Here is an 18,780-nt window from a genome sequence, read left to right on the forward strand (position 1 = left end):
CATGATCTCAGGGATCAAGCCCTGTGTCAGGCTCCCCACTTAGTGGGAGTCTTCCTGGGATTCTCTCTCTCTTATCCCTCTGCCCCTCCCCCTGCTGTCCATGCTCTCTAAAATAAATAAATACAATCTTTAATAATTATAATTATAGAACAGTTATAATGATTTACTTCTCTGAACATTCACTTATGCTTCTGTGATCAAGAAGGAAACCTCTTCTGTGTCCCTTACAGAATTTTTTCAGATCAAATAAGTTATGTTGAAGTTTTGCTTTCTTATGCCCATAATTATCTCAGAAAAATGCATTAAAGGGGCAGCTGGGTGGCTCAGTTGGTTAAGCATCCAACTCTTGGTTTTGGCTCAGGCCATGATTTCAGGGTTGTGAGGTGGAGCCCCACCTTGGGCTCCATGCTCAACAAGGAGTCTGCTTGAGATTCTCCCTCAGCCCCTCCTCTGCTCTCTTCTCCTAAGAAACTAGGACTAGTGGTAATCTGCACATGGGGGAACTGAGAGATAGAGGTCATGGTTAGGTAAAAGATTTTCTTTTCATTGTATGTACAGTACTTTCTAACCTATGGGGGGAATACATGTGTAAGAATCACTGATATGCAATTTAGGCTTTAATAAAATCTTCATGAAAATGCAGAAGCATTTTATTACATTTTTAATTTTTTTTTAAAGATTTTATTCGTGAGAGATACAGAAAGAGGCAGAGACATAGGCAGAGGGAGAAGCAGGATCCCTATAGGGAGCCTGTTATGGGACTTGACCCCAGGATTCCAGGATCATGACCAGAGCCGAAGGCCCATGCTCAGTCATGAGCCACCCAGGTGCCCATGTTATTAAGTTTCCATTCAGATCTGTTATGTTGACTGCAATGCCTTACAACACAGTTCAAACTAAGTGTGTTCTATGTGAGAATTAAAATTATACAGTAGAGGGACCTCTGGCTGGTTTGGTCAGTGGAGCATGTGGCTCTTGATCTCAGGGTTGTGAGTTCAAGCGCCACATTGGATGTAAAGATACTTAAAAATATTGAAATAAAGCTATAGTAGAAAAGCTATATACTTCTTAGGGTTACATTTCTTATCTGATGAAAGTCAATGCCCTTAAGCTATTTAATTCAATGGAAACATTAGTTCAGAGACACTTGAAAAGGCAAGGCAGAAAGAATAGTTTGGAATTTATATACTGGAATCTGATATAGTAGTTGTGAACCTGAACATTTTTATCCTGGGAAAGTCTGAAATGCAGGGATAAATAAGACTACTTGTAATAACCCAATAGAAACTATATCATAAGCTTATTATGTGCCAACAAATTTTATTTAATATTTTGACATAACTACAATCTCTTTTTCGATGAGAGCTTTGATATTGAAGTGGGTTCACTGAAAATGAGAGCTATGTCAGAGAATTACATCTGAAATACACAAATCCTCACCTGGATATTTTAGTGGTATGGCAATAACTACTCTATAACCTTCTAAAAAATAAATACAAGTAGATGCGATGGTGAAATCTCTCCTTAAGGTCCTCTTTCTCAATAAACTATAATTCAGCAAACTTGACTTTTCAGTTTACCAAGAAAAGATTGGGTAATAAATGTAATCATAGAGTAGATAGTCATCAGCCCTGTCCAGAAAAATACTCTTTGAATGATTCAAGAGGAAAATAAAAAGCAAAAATGCAGAATTTGTTTCCCCATAAGCAAGACATGAGAATGGCCATGACCATTACTGAGCATTAATCATTTGACAACCTCCTTCCCATTAACCTCAAGAGATTATCGTGTCTCTTCCTTATTGTCAGGAGGCCTAGAGTTCTGTCCCAGCTTTGTTCCTACAGTCATAACTTGATCTTATCTTTAAAACTTTAAAACCCTTGTCTTTATTTTGAAACTGGAATAATAGAGGAACATAGTGTGATTGTTGCAAAACCATAGAAACTTGAGCTGAAAGAACCTTAAAGATTATCTTGTTACAGTTAATTTTTATTTTTTGGCAGAATTCTTTTTCTTAAGATTTTATTTCTTTATTTGAGAGAGACAGAGAGCATGAACGAGGGAGAGAGGGAAAGGGAGAAGCAGACTCCTCGCTGAGCAGGCAGTCTGATACCGGGGCTCGATCCCAGGACGTATCATGACCTGAGCCTAAGGCAGACACTTAACTGAGCCACCCAGGCTCCCCTTAGCAGAATTCTTATTCAAACAAAAATATAAGGAGTAAGAGGAAAGATAAACAGCTTTGGCTGAGAGTGGCTGCTCAGGCCCTGTGTGCTGGTCTCCCCGTGCCCTCCTCTGGTCCTTTAGGGGAGCCCTGAGGCTCCACAGCAAAACCCGAACCAGACTTAGTCTAGCCTCAGTTCACAGACAGTGAACAGAGGAACTTTCAGAGTTTGTTGCAAAGCAATAGCAGATTTAGGACACCTTGCTCCTTTGTTGTATCTACTGTCATAGCAACAAACATTTATTGAATGACATTTATTGAACGGACTAAGGGTGATAAATTCTTTACTTCCTTATCTCTTTTATTCTTACAATAACCCTCTGAGGTGTGGATACTGCAAAGATCAATGTAATAGATAAGAAAAATAAGGCAAAGGGAAAATAGATAAATTGCCCAAGGTCACATGGTCACCATGTTGTCCTCTCAGGCTTCAGCTGTTTGATCCATAAGGAGCTGGATAGGATAATTTCTGAAATGCACACCAGACTACAGCTCTAAAGCTTTATAATCTTATTTTAGGTTGTGAGACTTGTTCTTCCACCATGAGTTGTTTCCTCTGAACCAGTTACATTCTCTGAAGCCTACAGAGGGACATTTTAAAACAATTGTTTCAATTTATCAATCAGTTGAGTCTGACAATCTTTCACCTGTGAGCAAGTATGCCCATTGACCCAGTGTTTATTAAAGCAATCTATGGTATGATGGTGATAAATTGCTTTGGTCTTGGTCTTTGTGGTCGGAGAACAATGAAGCAGAAAGTGGCAGGACAAAAAGCTTCCTTTGAGATGATTATTTAGCAGTAGAAGCAGCAAAAAGATGCAGATAATGGTGGATAGACAGGAACCTGTAAGAGGAGTTTAAGAACAGGCAGGTGAGAGGCAACAACAGGTAATGTGATCACGGTAAACTTGGAGCTATTTTTTATTATGCAAGTGGACACAAACCTGCTAAGGAGATAGAGAATTTTGTTTTACAGTCCACTTGGCTAAAATCATAACTTTTTTTTTTTTTTTTGCATAAGAAACAAAACTTATGGGATGCCTGGGTGGCTCAGTGGTTGAATGTCTGCCTTTGGCTCAGGGCATGATGCCTGATGCCAAGTTCTGGGATCTCCCCCATCCGGCTCCCTGCAGGGAGCCTGCCTCTCCCTCTGCCTATCTCTCTGCCTCTCTCTGTCTCTCATGAATAAATAAATCATAAAAAAAAAATAAGAAAGAAACAAAACTTATTACCCAAATAATTCTTGAACTGTTGTGATGACCCTGCAAAGAGGAGAGCCATATTTTTATAAAGATAACCAATTCTTGAACTTCTACTGATGAATTATATACAAAGATGATTTGGTACATCAAAGTAGCATAATAGTTAATCTTCTTTATTTTGTTGTTTCAAATCATATTTAAACTCAAGATAGTTCACTACTTCCCTTGGTTTGAATTTCCTGCCCACAGGGTTAGAGTTCTTATCTCTGTATGCATGCCAACCTGCAGAACGGTGTTTTTCACTCAAAGAGTAAAATTAATGTGATTTTTACGAGAGGAATTATACTTTGGTTCTGCCTCTGACCTCTTCCTCTCTTCCAGCCTCATTCCCTGCTCTCTTCACAGTGTCTCTCTTTTCTACAGTAATTCCCAATTTCTTTTTTTTTCTTTTTTTTTTAATTTTATTTTTTTTTTAATTTTTATTTATTATTTATGATAGCCACACAGAGAGAGAGAGAGAGAGAGAGAGAGAGAGAGAGGCAGAGGCATAGGTAGAGGGAGAAGCAGGCTCCATGCACTGGGAGCCCGACGTGGGATTCGATCCCGGGTCTCCAGGATCGCGCCCTGGGCCAAAGGCAGGCGCTAAACCGCTGCGCCATCCAGGGATCCCAATTCCCAATTTCTTATAGTTTCCCAATACACTGGAATGTGTTATATCTTTGTACCTTAGTGCATACTCCTCCCCACCCTCAATGGAACAGCATCTCCTCTTTCTATTCCCAATAGGCCTCCTAACTCCTATTCACCATCTTACAATCTTCTCAGTTGTCATGTCCTCCTGGAAACTTCTACCACTAAAAAACTGCAGGGGGGATCCCTGGGTGGTGCAGCGGTTTGGCGCCTGCCTTTGGCCCAGGGCGCGATCCTGGAGACCCGGGATCGAATCCCACGTCAGGCTCCCGGTGCATGGAGCCTGCTTCTCCCTCTGCCTGTGTCTCTGCCTCTCTCTCTCTCTCTCTCTCTCTGTGACTATCATAAATTAAAATAAATAAATAAATAAATAAATAAATAAATAAAATAAAAAACTGCAGGGAGGGAACCTGGGTGGCTCAGTGGCTGAGCATCTGCCTTTGCCTTGGGTTGTGATCCTGGGGTCCTGGGGTCAAGTTCCATATCAGGCTCCACAGAGGGAGCCTACTTCTCCCTCTGCCTATGTCTTGGCCTCTCTCTCTCTGTGTCTCATGAATAAATAAATAAAATCTTAAAAAAAAAAAAACTGCAGTGAATATTTTTCTATATATCTTTGCACATATTTCTGAGTGTGCCTTTCATGGGAATTATTAGAAGTGGATTTACTGTGACAATGATTATTAATATGTACAAGGGTCTTAACACACAGAAGACCTCATTCTCTTAAAATAATCAGGGATGATATAATGTTTGTAAAGTCAATCAGTTCTTCACTTGCAAATGACAGCACAAACCAGTGGCCCCTTCTGCTTCACTCCTCTTGACCCTGGGCTCTCCTGGTGCTGATACTACTTCCTTTTCATAAATGCTCCTGTTTTATTTCTGGGGGAACTTGTAAAGATCTGGCCCTTTTTTGTGCCAGAAATCTCCTCCTCTACCCCCTATTGCCCTGGACCTGTCTACCTGTCTCACTCACCTTCTACCACTTATGCCAAACAGAGGTTCCAGAATGCAGAAATCAGATTAAGAAGGGTCAAATGGTCAAATTTCAGGGACTTCCAGGGGCCTCGGGCTATGATTTATTACATTGGTGGCTTTCATGGTAATGCCCTAGGATTTTTAGGGGCCTCTAAGGGGAGAGACAGAAGGCAAGGGAAAGCCAAAACCAAAACCCCAGGTACTTCCTTTTGCACATCAATCAGTGTCTATTTTGCCTCTTTTATATGCAATGTGCTTGAGTAAGGTTTCATTTGAAGAGGAGATAGAAGAAGAAGAAGAAGAAGAAGAAGAAGAAGAAGAAGAAGAAACAAAAACAAAGACAGAAACAAAACTACAAGACTTAAAAAAAAAAAAAAAAAGGTCATTACTCTGATTTATGAGTTTATGAGTTTACCAAGGTTGAGTGGGCTGGCCTAGGAACCTCACCTCACCATTATGTTTCAACTTTGGTCTTTTTTGGAAAACGCATTCATTCATTAATCTTAAAGTGACCAATTTGTCCTGGCTTGCCTGATATTTTCTTGGTTTTAGCACTGAAATTCTGTGTTCTGGGAACCCCATTGGTTCCGGGCAATGCCACCTTATTCCACTCATTCTTTCCACCCATTTATTAAAAAAAAAAAAAAAAAAAAAATCACTGAGCAGTTACCACATGCCACGCACTGTACTAGACACTGGAAAATAAAGAAAAACTTTGAAAGAGTGACTGGGTGGCTCAGTTGATTAAATATCTGACTCTTGATTTTGGCTCAGGTCATGATCTCAGGGTTGTGAGATTGAGCCCCAAGTTGGGCTCCAAGCACTGGGCATTGAGCCTGCTTAAGATTTTCTTTTCCTCTGCCCCTCCACACCTCCTGCTTGTGTGCTCTCTCTCTAAAAATAAAAAAATAAAAACTTTGACAAAGTCCCTGACCTTGAGGCATTCACAGAGGAGCAGGTTCAGAAGGACACTAACATTCAAGAACAACAAACAACAACGAAACCTTGGTAAATGACACTACAGAGCAGTCTTCAAAACTGAATGTTTCCATCATAAAAATACTGAGCATTCACCCAAATATATTGTATCTATGAATTATACTTATGTCCATAATAATAAGAGGTAAAACTGTATGGCACTACTAAGTGCCAAGTATTGTTCTAAATGCCTTACAGGGATCCCTGGGTGGCGCAGCAGTTTGGCGCCTGCCTTTGGCCCAGGGCGCGATCCTGGAGACCCGGGATCAAATCCCACATCGGGCTCCCGGTGCATGGAGCCTGCTTCTCCATCTGCCTATGTCTCTGCCTCTCTCTCTCTCTCTCTCTCTGTGTGACTATTATAAATAAATAAAAATTAAAAAAAAAAATGCCTTACAAACAGTGGCTCAGTTAACCCTCACAACAACTTCGAAGTAAGTACTATTATCATACCCATGGTGTTTTAAAAACAGCTACAAATTCTTTGGCATGCCTTCCATCAGAAGGTCTAATTCCTCATCCCTTGAAGCTGACCTGACCTTAGTGACTTGCTTGGTTAATAGAATGCAGGAGGAGTGATATTTGGGGACCTCTGAGGTTATGTTACTAAATGGCCCATTCTGGGGGAAGTCTGATGTCAGTTGAAGAAACACAAGTTGGACAGTGGAGAAATATCCAAGTGGCCCAGCTATTAAAGTCCTCCTAACCCAGGTATGAGGTACACAAGTGAAGAAATCTACAGATAATTCCAGTCCCAGTCCACATATGGCTGCAACCATACGAGGGATCCCAAATGAGAACCACCCAGAGTCCAGTTATCCTCCAAAACTCTAGAAGATAATAATGAAGTATTAAGTCTTCAAGTCTTAGATTGGTTTGTAATGCAATAATAGGTAATTGGAACACAATCTACTTTATAGATGAGAAAACTGAGACACAGCATGGTTAAGTAACTTGATCAAATCAAACCCAGCCAGCAAGTAGCAGAGCCAGCATTTGAGTCCAGGCAGTTTAGCTTCAGCATCCACTGAAGTGTTCTGCCTTTGCCTTAAAAAAAAACTTACACAGGGATGCCTGGGTGGCTCAGTGGTTGGACATAAATGAAATCTAAAAAAAAAAAAGAAAGAAAGAAAGAAAGAAAGAAAGAAAGAAAGAAAGAAAGAAAGAAAGAAAGAAAAAGAAAATCCTAAGGAATCTTCTGAAAAACCTGTTAGAATTAAGAAATAAAATCATCAAGAATAAGATCACTAACAACAAAACCCAATTGTATTTCTAAACACTAGAAAGGGACAATTCAAAAATGAAATTAGGAAAAAGAAAACAATTGTATTTATAATAGCATCAAAAAATAAATACTTAAGAATACATTTACAAAACAAATGCAAATCTTGTGCTCTGAAAACCAAAAACTGTTGAAAGAAAGTTTAAAAGACTAAATAAGTGGAAAGGTAACCTATGTTCGTGGATTGGAAGACTTAATACTGTTAAGATGGCATTACTCTCCAAATTGATCTACACATTCAACATGGCCCCTATCAAATTCCCAGCTGTCTTCTTTGCAGAAATTAGCAAAATGATGCTAAAAATAATACAGAAATGCAAAGGATGCAGAATAACCAAAACAATCTGGAAAAAGAAGAACAAAGTTGGATGACTCACACATCCTGATTTGGAACTTAATACAAAGCTATAATAATTAGGAGAGGGATCCCTGGGTGGTACAGCAGTTTGGCGCCTGCCTTTGGCCCAGGGCGCGATCCTGGAGACCCGGGATCGAATCCCACATCGGGCTCCTGGTGCATGGAGCCTGCTTCTCCCTCTGCCTATGTCTCTGCCTCTCTGTCTCTCTGTGACTATCATAAATAAAAAAAAAAAATTAAAAAAAAATAATTAGGAGAGGGATCCCTGAGTGGCGCAGCGGTTTAGTGCCTGCCTTTGGCCCAGGGCGCGATCCTGGAGACCCGGGATCGAATCCCACGTCGGGCTCCCGGTGCATGGAGCCTGCTTCTTCCTCTGCCTGTGTCTCTGCCTCTCTCTCTCTCTCTGTGTGACTATCATAAATAAATAAAAATTAAAAAAAATAATTAGGAGAGTGGTATACTGGCATAAAAATAGATGTGTAGATCAATAGAATAAAATTTAGAGTTTAGAAACAAACCCTCATATTTACAGTAAATTGATTTTTGACAAGGAGGTGAGGCAATTTGATGAATAGAGAATACTTTCAGCAAATGGTACTAAGAGAAATGGATGTCACATGCAAAAAAATAAAGTTGGACTCCTATCTCACATTATATAAAATCATTAACTTAAAATGAATCATAGACCTAAATGTAAGAACTAAAACTATAAATGAGCTAAACTAGAGGTACAAATTTTCAAGACTTTGGATTGGATTCGGCTATGGTTTTTTAGAAATGACACCAAAAGCACAAGGACTACCACTTCCCCAAAGAAAAGATACATCGATCATTACTAAAATGTTTAACTGTTTTAGCTTTCAGTGACATCATCAAGAAAGTGAAAAGACAAACTACAGATTGGGAGAAAATATTTGCATATCATACATATATCTGATAAAGGCATTCTTAAAATAGCAAGAATGTGGAAAAATTTGAACTCTTGTACATTGTCACTAATAATGTAAAATGGAGTGGCTACTGTGGTTAAGAGTTTGGTGGTTCCTCCTAAAGTAAAACATAGAATTATCATATGACCTAGCAATTCTACCCCCAGGAATACACCCAAAAGGATTGAAATCAAGTGCTCAAACCAATGCTTTTATGCCATTGTTCATAGCAGTGTTATTCACAATAGCCAAAAGAACTGGAAACAACTCCAATACCCATCCAGGGATGAATAGATAAATAAAATGTGGTATATTCACATAACAGAATACTAGTCAGCCATAGAAACGAGTAAAGCACCAATAAATGCTACATCATGAATGAATTCTGAAAGCATGCTAAGTTAAAGAAGTCAGACAAAAAAGGTTGTATGATTTCACTTATATGAAATACCCAGAATAGGCAACTCAGAGAGATAGGATGTCTATTAGTGGTTGCCAGGGATTGGGGGAGAAAGGAATGAGGAGCAACTGCTGATGAATACAGAGTTTCTTGTGGGGGTGATGAAGGTGTTTTAGAATTAGACAGTGATGATAACTGCACAAGTCTGTGAATATATTACAAGCCATGGATTTATAACCTTAAACTGGTAAACTATATGGTTGAATTAGTTAGAATTCCCCAGAGAAACAGAACCAATAGGATATATGTATGTAGATATTCATAAGAGGAAATTTATTATAAAAATTGGCTTAGTGATTAGGAGGACTAAGTTCCACAATCTGCTATCTACAAACTGATTAACCAGGAGAGCTGGCTGTGCAATTCAGTTCAAATCTGAAGGCCTGAGAATCAAGGGAGCAGATGGTGTAATTCCTAGTCTTGACCTTCCCAGTCTAAGAAAGGGAATTCACCTTTCCTTCTTCTTTGTGTTCTATTCCTGGCACTCAATGGATTGGATGATGCCCACCCACTACTGGTAAGAGAGGATCTTCTTTTCTCATTTTATGAATCAAATGCTATATCTTTCAGAAACACTCCCACAGACAAATGCAGAGAAACTGTTTGCCAGCTATCTAGGCATCCTTTAGCTCAGTCAAGTTGACACATAAAATTAACCACTACAAAAAAAAAATAAAAAATAAAAAAAATAAAATTAACCACTACATATGGTATGTCAATTATATATCAATAAAGTTGTTACATTTACCATGATTCAGGTGAAAATCAATCAAAAGCTATGTATAACTTCCAATGCAAGTGTTGGAAAAGTATGAAAATACAACAGAGATTAAATGGGATAATGCAAGTTCTATGTTTCTAAGTATAAAATTTATATTTTCATAGCATCAGTTGGTGACTGACATAAAATTCCATTATTAAGGAGTATTTAAATATTATATTCAAATGTTCTAAGTGTCATACTTCCCTTCCTTAGCTTTTCCACAGATGCTAAATTTTACCTTTGGCTCAGACTCTACAACTAAAGGGAGAATAAAAAAATATGATTCTCTTAACTGGTAGTTGTGAAATTAAGATTAATCTGCAGGCAGAATAGGTGAAATAAAATGGTTTAAAAATTTTTGTGATATAGGGATCCCTGGGTGGCGCAGCGGTTTGGCGCCTGCCTTTGGCCCAGGGCACGATCCTGGAGACCAGGGATCGAATCCCACGTCGGGCTCCCGGTGCATGGAGCCTGCTTCTCCCTTTGCCTGTGTCTCTGCCTCTCTCTCTCTCTCTGTGACTATCATAAATAAATAAAAATTTAAAAAAAAATTAAAAAAAAATTTTTGTGATATATAACTCATTCTTCAAATAAGATGTAAATTGGAAGTCTAGCATATGGAACAGATGAAAATGTAAATGGAGCTCCTTTGGTTGAGATATGGAGAGAAGGAAGCCCTTGCCTCCATATCCACTCCTACAAAAATATCTCAGCACAGCCAAGTCAGCAGCTCTTTACTGTTCTATGGAGCAAAGTTTATTTTTTTTAATTTTTGTTTTGTTTTATTTTATTTAGAGAGGAAGGCAGGGAGGCACAGAGGGAGAGGGAGAGAATCCTAAGCCGACTCCTCACTAAGTGTAGAGTCTCACACAGGGCTCAATGTCTCTGAGATCATGCCCTGAGCCACAATTAAGAGTGAGCTGCTTAACTAAGCCACCCAAGTGCCCTTTAAAAAAACATTATTAATTTATTTAAAGATTATTTATTTGAAAGGGAGAGAGAAACTGGGAAAGGCAGAGGCAGAGAGAGAATCTCAAGCAGATTCTCTGCTGGGTCTGGAGCCCGGCGTGGGGTCAGCACGGGGCTAGGTTCAGGGCTCGCTCTCACATCCATGAGATCAAGGATCCCATGCTCTACCTACTGAGCAAGCCAGGCACCCCTAATGGAGCACAGTCTAAACAGTATGGTGACTCAGCACACCAGTTTTTGACAAAGTACATAAATTCCATGGGCTTCCATTTCCTATCTGTCAGATGAGAGGTTGAACTAAAACCCCTTGAAAGCTCCCTTCTACTCTCAAAGTCTATCATTATAGCACTAAATTTAGTTTAGTTAGCACTAAAGCAGCTAACAAAAAGGCTATTATCAATTGGCTTCCAAAATTTTTACCAATCACCCCAGAGCTTAAGGAGTTTATTTAAATGATTTATTTATTTGTTTTGAGAGAGAGAGCAAGCATGAGGGGGGGAGGGGCAGAAGGAGAGGGAGAAAGAATCCCAAGCAGACTTTGTATGGAGTGCAGAGCTCGACAGGGGGGACTTACCCCACAACCCTGAGACAAGACCAAGAGTCACACGCCCAAGTGAGTGAGCCACCTAGGTGCCCCCAGAGCTTAAGGAATTCGAACAAAGATCAAAACAAGCCTTCAGCTTTCCCAAACTTCTAAAATACTGTCAAAGTAAACTGGATGAAAACAGAGAGTAAGGGAGAGGTTTATATCAAAGTCAATGAAATAGTTTGAACAAAGAGCATCTGGTTTCCATTGATCTTTCTTATCTCTTAGATAAAGGTAGTTAATGGCCCATAAATACAAAGGATATGCTTATCTCAGGAGGAAGGAGGAGGGCAGCATCTCAAGGAGAAGCAAACACAAGGACCTCTACGGAGATGAGAAACTGGTCACTGATCAGATAGCTGGGAGCAGGCAAACACTTGAAGATTTAAGAAAAAGAAACTAGTTGAAGAGCTGGGGGGTGGGCAGAGCAGAGATTTGTGCTGGCTAAAATGCTGCCAGCAGAGAGGCTGTGTTAATAAAGAACATGGCAGCTTTCACACAGAAACATCTGAAGGAGAGCTTCAGCAGGTTTTCTTCTAGAAACATGGTCCTAGAAATGCCTGGGTGGCTCAGTGGTTGAGTGTCTGCATTTGGCTCAAGGTGTGATCCCTGGGTCCTGGGATCAAATCCCACATTGGGCTCCTATAGGGAGCCTGCTTCTCCCTCTGCTGTGTGTCTCTGCCTCTCTCTCTCTGTCTGTGTCTTTCATGAATAAATAAAATCTTTAAAGGAAAGAAAGACAGAAAGATAGATCCTAACTCTTTGGTACTCAAATTGGGGGTCATGGACCAGCAGCATGGGCAGTACAGTAAGTATATTAGAAATGCAGAGGGGTGCCTGGGTGACTCAGTTGGTTAAGTACCTGACTTCAGCTCAGATCATGATCTCAGCATCTTGGGATCAAGCCTCGGCATTAAGCAATCCCCCACTGGGCTCTGCACTTGGCAAGGAGTCTACTCCCCTTCTCTCTCCCTCTGCCCCTCCCCCTGCTCATGTGCAAGCCGGTGTGCTCTTTCTCTCTTTCTCAAATAAATAAATAAAATCTTAAAAAAAAAAAAAAAAAGGAAATGTAGGTGTGGGTCCAACTCACACCTACTAAATCAGAATCCACATTTTAACAAGATTGCTGGTGATCATGTGTTAAAAGTTTGGGTGTAGCTGGAACACCAGCTTCACAAAGATAGCAACTATGCTTGTGATACCTAGTGATAGAGAAAACTCCCAAGCATTCAAACTATTGTATCTGAGTTCCATCCATCTTAATAAAGAAAAGGCTAAAAGTTAAAATAAATAAAAACCTTCATGCCAAAAATCATTAAAATTATCCTTCAATCTGGGAAAAAGTCAGTATAAGCATAGATTAATTCCAGTTAATCCTGAATGTGATAAGTAAAGATGATACGAGATTAAACAATCCTGAGTTCTCATCACAACCCCCCCCTTTTTTTTCTTTTCTCTTTTCTGTATCTCTATGACATGCATGATAGATGCTAACTGAATTTATTGCAGTAATCATTTCACAATATATGCACGTTGAATATATGCTGTTCACCTTAAATTTATATACTAATGTATGCCAATTTTATCTTCTTTTTTAAAAAAGATTTTATTTATTTATTCATGAAAGAAGAGAGAGAGGCAAAGACACAGGCAGAGGGAGAAGCAGGCTTCCTGCGAGGAGCCTGATGTGGGACTCGATCCCAGGACCCAGGGATCACACCCTGAGCAGAAGGCAGATGCTCAACCACTGAGCAGATGCTCAACCCAGGCATCCCTGCCAATTTTATCTTAACAAAACTGGAGAAAAATTAATCAATGGATATAAAGAAGCTGAATTGTAATATTTTTACTATCTAGTAAATCTTACCTGTAAGACCCAAGAAGGTTGAGTCTATATGTACTTCACTTACCTAACACATTGCCTTACAAATAACCAACATTCAACAAATATTTGCAAAAATTAATGAAAATACAACTGGTACTTTAAAGGGTAAGTATCATGGTATGTGAATTACATCTTGAAAACAAAACAAAAAAACAAGATACAATTGGGAACTGTGGCATGCCAGGAATATACCAGACTGTAAGCTCCATGAGGGCAGGGGACATGTCTGATTTGTTCAACACAATACCCCTAGCACAAATTTAGCATACAACTACTGCATTGCTCAGGAAATATGAGTAAAGGAATGGATGGATAAGTGAATGGGAGGTCACTTCTCTACGAGTATACCTGAAAATGGAATAGACAACTACTGTTGGAGAAATCTACTCTTTTTTTTTTTTTTTTTTTTTTTTTTTTAGAAATCTACTCTTTAATCCAAAGATTCCTGTGAAATTCAAACCAAATTTACCTGACGCTGAAAAGGACACGAGGGACACCTGGATGGCTCAGTGGTTGAGCAGCTACCTTCAGCTCAGGGCATGATCCCAGTCTGGGGATCCAGTCTCACATCAGGCTCTGTGAGGAGCCTGCTTCTCCCTCTGCCTATGTCTCTGCCTCTCTCTCTCTGTGTCTCGAATGAATGAATGGATGAATGAATGAATGAAATCTAAAAAAAGAGCACGAATATGACGTGAATAGATATCATTTGATACTTACCATCATAACTTAATGATTTTCAGTAGAATTTCAATAGTTTAAACTTTACTAGGGATGGGCAGAGAATAACATTTTTTTTTAATTTTTAAAAAGATTTTATTTATTTATCCATGAGAGACATAGAGAGAGAGGCAGAGACACAGGCAGAGGGAAAAGCAAGCTCCATACAAGGATCCTGATATCAGACTCGATCCTGGAACTCTGGGATCATGCCCGGAGCCAAAGGCAGATGCTCAACTGCTGAGCCACCTAGGCATCTCAAAAATTTTTTTTAAATAAACAAACTTTGCCATACATAAAATGGGGGTAGATTTTAGCCTAATATGGGTCTAATTTAGCCTAATATGGGGAATGCCCATATTAGGTGTCATGTGTAATGTCTTACACATTCTAGTTTTTAAAGATATTTTTAGAAATGCTACTTACATGGCCACATTATCTATAAAGCAGTTCCTCTGCATGAATCCTGCCATGTAGGCCTGGGAAATACTGGGAAAATTTATCTTTGGCCCTTCCAGGATTTTCTTTTTTCTTTTTCTATTTCTTTTATTTTTTATTTTTATCTTTTAAAGATTTTATTTATTTATTCATGAGAGACACACAGAGAGAGGCAGAGACAGGCAGAGGGAGAAGCAGGCTCCACGTAGGGAGCCTCCTGTGGGACTTGATCCCAGGACTCCAGGATCATACCCTGAGCCATAGGCAGAAGTTCAACCACTGAGTCACCCAGGCACCCCTCTTTTTTCTTTTTATTTATTTTTTAAGATTTTATTTATTTATGCATGAGAGAGAGAGAGAGACAGGTAGAGGGAGAAGCAGGCTCCATGCAGGGAGCCCAATGTGGGACTCAATCCGGGGTCTCCAGGATCCCACCCTGGGCTGAAGGCGGCACTAAACCACTGAGCCACTGGGGCTGTCCTCTTTTTTCTTTTTAAAAAGATTTTATTTATTTATTTATTTGAGAGTGAAAGAGAGGAAGAGAATGAGCATGTGAATGTGCTTGAGTTGGGGGAGAGGCAAACGGAGAGGGAGAGAGAAAATCTTGACTAGACTCTGTGCTGAATGTGGAGCCAGACTCAGGGCTCCATTCCAGGTCCCTGAGACCATGACTTGAGACAAAATCAAGAGTCATAAGTAAGCATAACTGACTGAACCACCCTGACTCCCCTCGAGATTTTTTTATTAAAAAAAAATAGAGTAATATTTAGCATGTACAAAAGAATACATGTTATAATTAATATGTGACTATGTGTTCTGCTTAAGAACAAGAACAAAAAAAAAAGAAAAAGAAAGAAAAAAAAAAGAACAAGAACATTATCAATATCAGGATTTACTTCCTTTGGGGATCTTATACCTATTTCTGAAGGATTCTGGCTTCTAGATATCTGGCATTGAGATAAAAGTTTGAGAAATATATATTCAGTAAGGTATTACTTGCTGAGAATTGCTTTAGATTTACCATTCTTGAATGTCTAAAAATTTGAAGCATTCTTTCTGATAATAAAAGTGTATGTATTCATTATAGAATTTTTTGAAAATAGGGAAACATATGAAGAAAATAATAATCCCACTATCTCCAGATAGATGTTAACATTTTGAAATATGCATGTACACACATCGACACACTCACATAAGAATGCACCATTAGGTGTCTTGAGTTCCTTTCAAGACATAAAGATATGAGTCCCTAATAGTGGAATTTCAGGCGTTGTGGCAGGCTGGTGGGAAATTTATTTGGGATTAAACAAAATTGTATCAAACAAAACATTGCATTTACAACAAGATAGCATTATAGTGATGCTCCTCAGATATTCAGTTATTATGTAACACAAATAGCTCTAGGGCTATGAGATGGGTGTTAGTAATTTCAGTGTAATTCACACAAACTGGCATTGAATTCATATACTCACAATAAGATAAGAGTATTCAGCCAAATTCATGCAAAGTAAGCATATGCCTGATGCCTCATGCATTCACATGTTCACAGATATAAATTTACCCAGACTGATGGGTGGTGGCAGAGCCAAAGGGTTGGAACAGTGAAATGACACCAGACAGAACCAGAGTGCCAGGAAACCTTAGTTCCTCCTAATAAACTACCCACAAACCAGACAAAGCTGGGTAGGCAAGTGTGTCTGTGTCTGGGAGGTGAATGAGGAGATGAGAGTTAAATGAAAGACAGACAGGTTTCAAGTGTATATCACATGAATGTCTTTTCTAATTGAGCGATGGCAACTAGTCTAGCAGGTTCTTGTCCCCTTGAGGGAAAACCTTGTGCAAACAGGTAACTCTTGCATAAGGTTTTTTTTTGCATTAACAAATTTTGGTTTTTATGTGAGGACCCTCCACCAAAGAAGAGATCATATTGAGAGACTAAGAAAGATGCTTCTCTGGCTGAGCTAATATTTCCCTGTTGGTTTTAGTGTCTAGGACGTAAGGGAAACAGTAACTCAGTGTAAGGGGTGTGTAGGTGGAGTTTGGGGGTGTCAAGTTCAGGAATTTGAATTGGGAGACAAGCTCAGGTTGGGACAGAAGTGCAAAAACATGCCAGAGGTAGGATCCAAAATATGAGAAGCCAAATAAACTAAAATTGGAGTCTAAAGCCACACTCAAAAATCACAGTGTTGAGGCAGAAAAGACCAACAGTAAAATCCAGAATACAAGGAAAGTACAGGAAGACTGATGTCATATAGTAAGCTTCTGTACATTTTTCTAAAGAGGACTGAACATGTAAACAGTTGTCTGCACGAGTGGATCTGGCAAGCTTGGAGGCAGGCCAGGTCACTTCATCACTCATAGGCAAAAGGTTCATATCCGTCAGCCATCCTAGATATCTAACTATATGGTATGCTATAGATTAAATCAGCCAGTATAGGTACTTAGCGAACAATATATTTTTTAAAGATCTTATTTATTTATTTGAGAGAGAGCAACAGAAAGAGCACAAGAGAAAATATGAGCCAGGGGGGCAGGTCAGAGGGAGAGGGAGAAGCTGACTCCTCCCTGAGCAGAGAGCGGGATACCCTGAGATCATGACCTGAGCCAAAGGCAGATGCCCAACAGACTGAGCCACCAAGGCACCTCATTTAGCAAGCAATAGTAAGCAAATAAATTAGTATACCTTACATTTATTTCAATGATTATATTGAGAATTTGTTTCAATTATTATCCTCAGAATTCTCCGTTGTGATGTTTGATTTATATTCTCGGATTTATATTCTCTGATTTATCAGAGAAATGACCATACGTATGCCATAGCAAACTATCGCTAAAAATCTAAAAATAATAGACCAATCTTGTAAAAGCCCCTTGCTCATTAATCACGTGCATCATAGTTTTGCTGGATTTGATGTTCCCAGAATAAGTGCTTTAGGTTTCAAATTCAGGATTCTGGTCATTTTTTATTTGTTTGGGTTCCATAGCTGTAAATTATGTTTGGTGTTAACTTGACTAATGTTTTGTTGTCCAAACAACTGGATTTGACAAGCAGTAATGGTTAACCAAGAGGTTGACAATCACATTTTTACGTTCCTCTTCTGTCTAATACAAAAATCCATATAGGGCTATTGTTTAACACTATGTTTAGATGATATCTGCATCAGGCAAGGTTTTATTGTAAACGTATACACAGGCTATAAATATAATAGCACATTTTGGTTCTATTCCCAGAGTAGGAAGGCTTCTTTCTAACTAAACCTGAATATGTCTTTTAGAAGGTCCCATCAAGGACAGTCCCCACATTTCAGGCCAATCTAGTCTTAAAATTCCACCAGTAACAAGAGCTCAATGAGATTTTTCTCCAGCTTCTTGGAGTCCAGACTATTCTCTTGCTACACAAAAAATTACTTTAACACTTAATTGAGGTTTGGTTTTCTTAATTTCCCTTACTCCCCAGATCAGTTAAAGGTCTTTATCAGTTCTTCTGACAGCTTTGTTCTCTTTCCACTTGGCTTAAGAATAAAGAGATGATAGTCACAAAGACACATCCTTACACTGACAGAGTAAACTTCAAATCTGCAGGGAGTCATTTGCTATTCTCTTAAAAAGAGAGCAAACCTCCCTTACCAATAGCAATCCAGCTGTTTTGTTTTTGTTTCCTGCACCATCTACTTCTCATAGAAAGTTTAACATTTCGACTTTTACCAAAGCAAACTCTTCATTTAAACATTGTATAGCTTTTATTAAATGATTGTAATATGTATTCATTAGAAATACAGTTAAGCAAATTGAAGGAAATAAATTCTCCATGACATCACCAGTCTTCCTGGCAGGGTTTTCCTACATATGTGTATGCATATGTATATTCACACTAATTTAAAAAGCAATCATCTGTGCATACTGTTTTTTTCAGCCTGTGCTTTTCCATATGAAAAATATACTTTACAGCAACATCATTCTTATTATGATATACTCCAGTCCATCTCATAGATGTTCCACATGCAATTGTTGAATATTTGCTATTTTATTTATATTAAATATTTTATTTATTTATTCATGAGAGACACAGAGAGAGAGGCAGAGACATAGGCAGAGGGAGAAGCAGACTTCCCGCAGGGAGCCCTAATGCGGGACTTGATCCTGAGACTCTGGGATCATGCCCTGAACATAAGGCTCAACCACTGAGCAACCCAGGTGGCCCGAATATTTGCTATTTTAAATTATGTTTCGCTATAGGGTTTAAATACTCCTCTAATGGCCTTAACTAAAATTTAATTAAGAGGTAGGCTTCGTTAAAAAAATAAAAAGAGGTAACCTTATT

General features: G+C 39.0%; 1 long non-coding RNA gene across 1 annotated transcript in view; it reads right to left on the reverse strand.

The window, feature by feature from the left end:
• Positions 1 to 2,504: 2,504 nt before the first annotated feature.
• The window catches only part of LOC144322260 (uncharacterized), a 34,072-nt gene continuing 17,796 nt past the window's right edge, over positions 2,505 to 18,780 (reverse strand). Inside the window, exon 3 of the long non-coding RNA XR_013387841.1 lies at positions 2,505 to 3,068. This is a non-coding gene — a long non-coding RNA (uncharacterized LOC144322260). The remainder of the gene's footprint in view (positions 3,069 to 18,780) is intronic.

This window comes from Canis aureus, chromosome 10, assembly GCF_053574225.1.
Source record: "Canis aureus isolate CA01 chromosome 10, VMU_Caureus_v.1.0, whole genome shotgun sequence".
Lineage (NCBI taxonomy): Eukaryota > Metazoa > Chordata > Mammalia > Carnivora > Canidae > Canis > Canis aureus.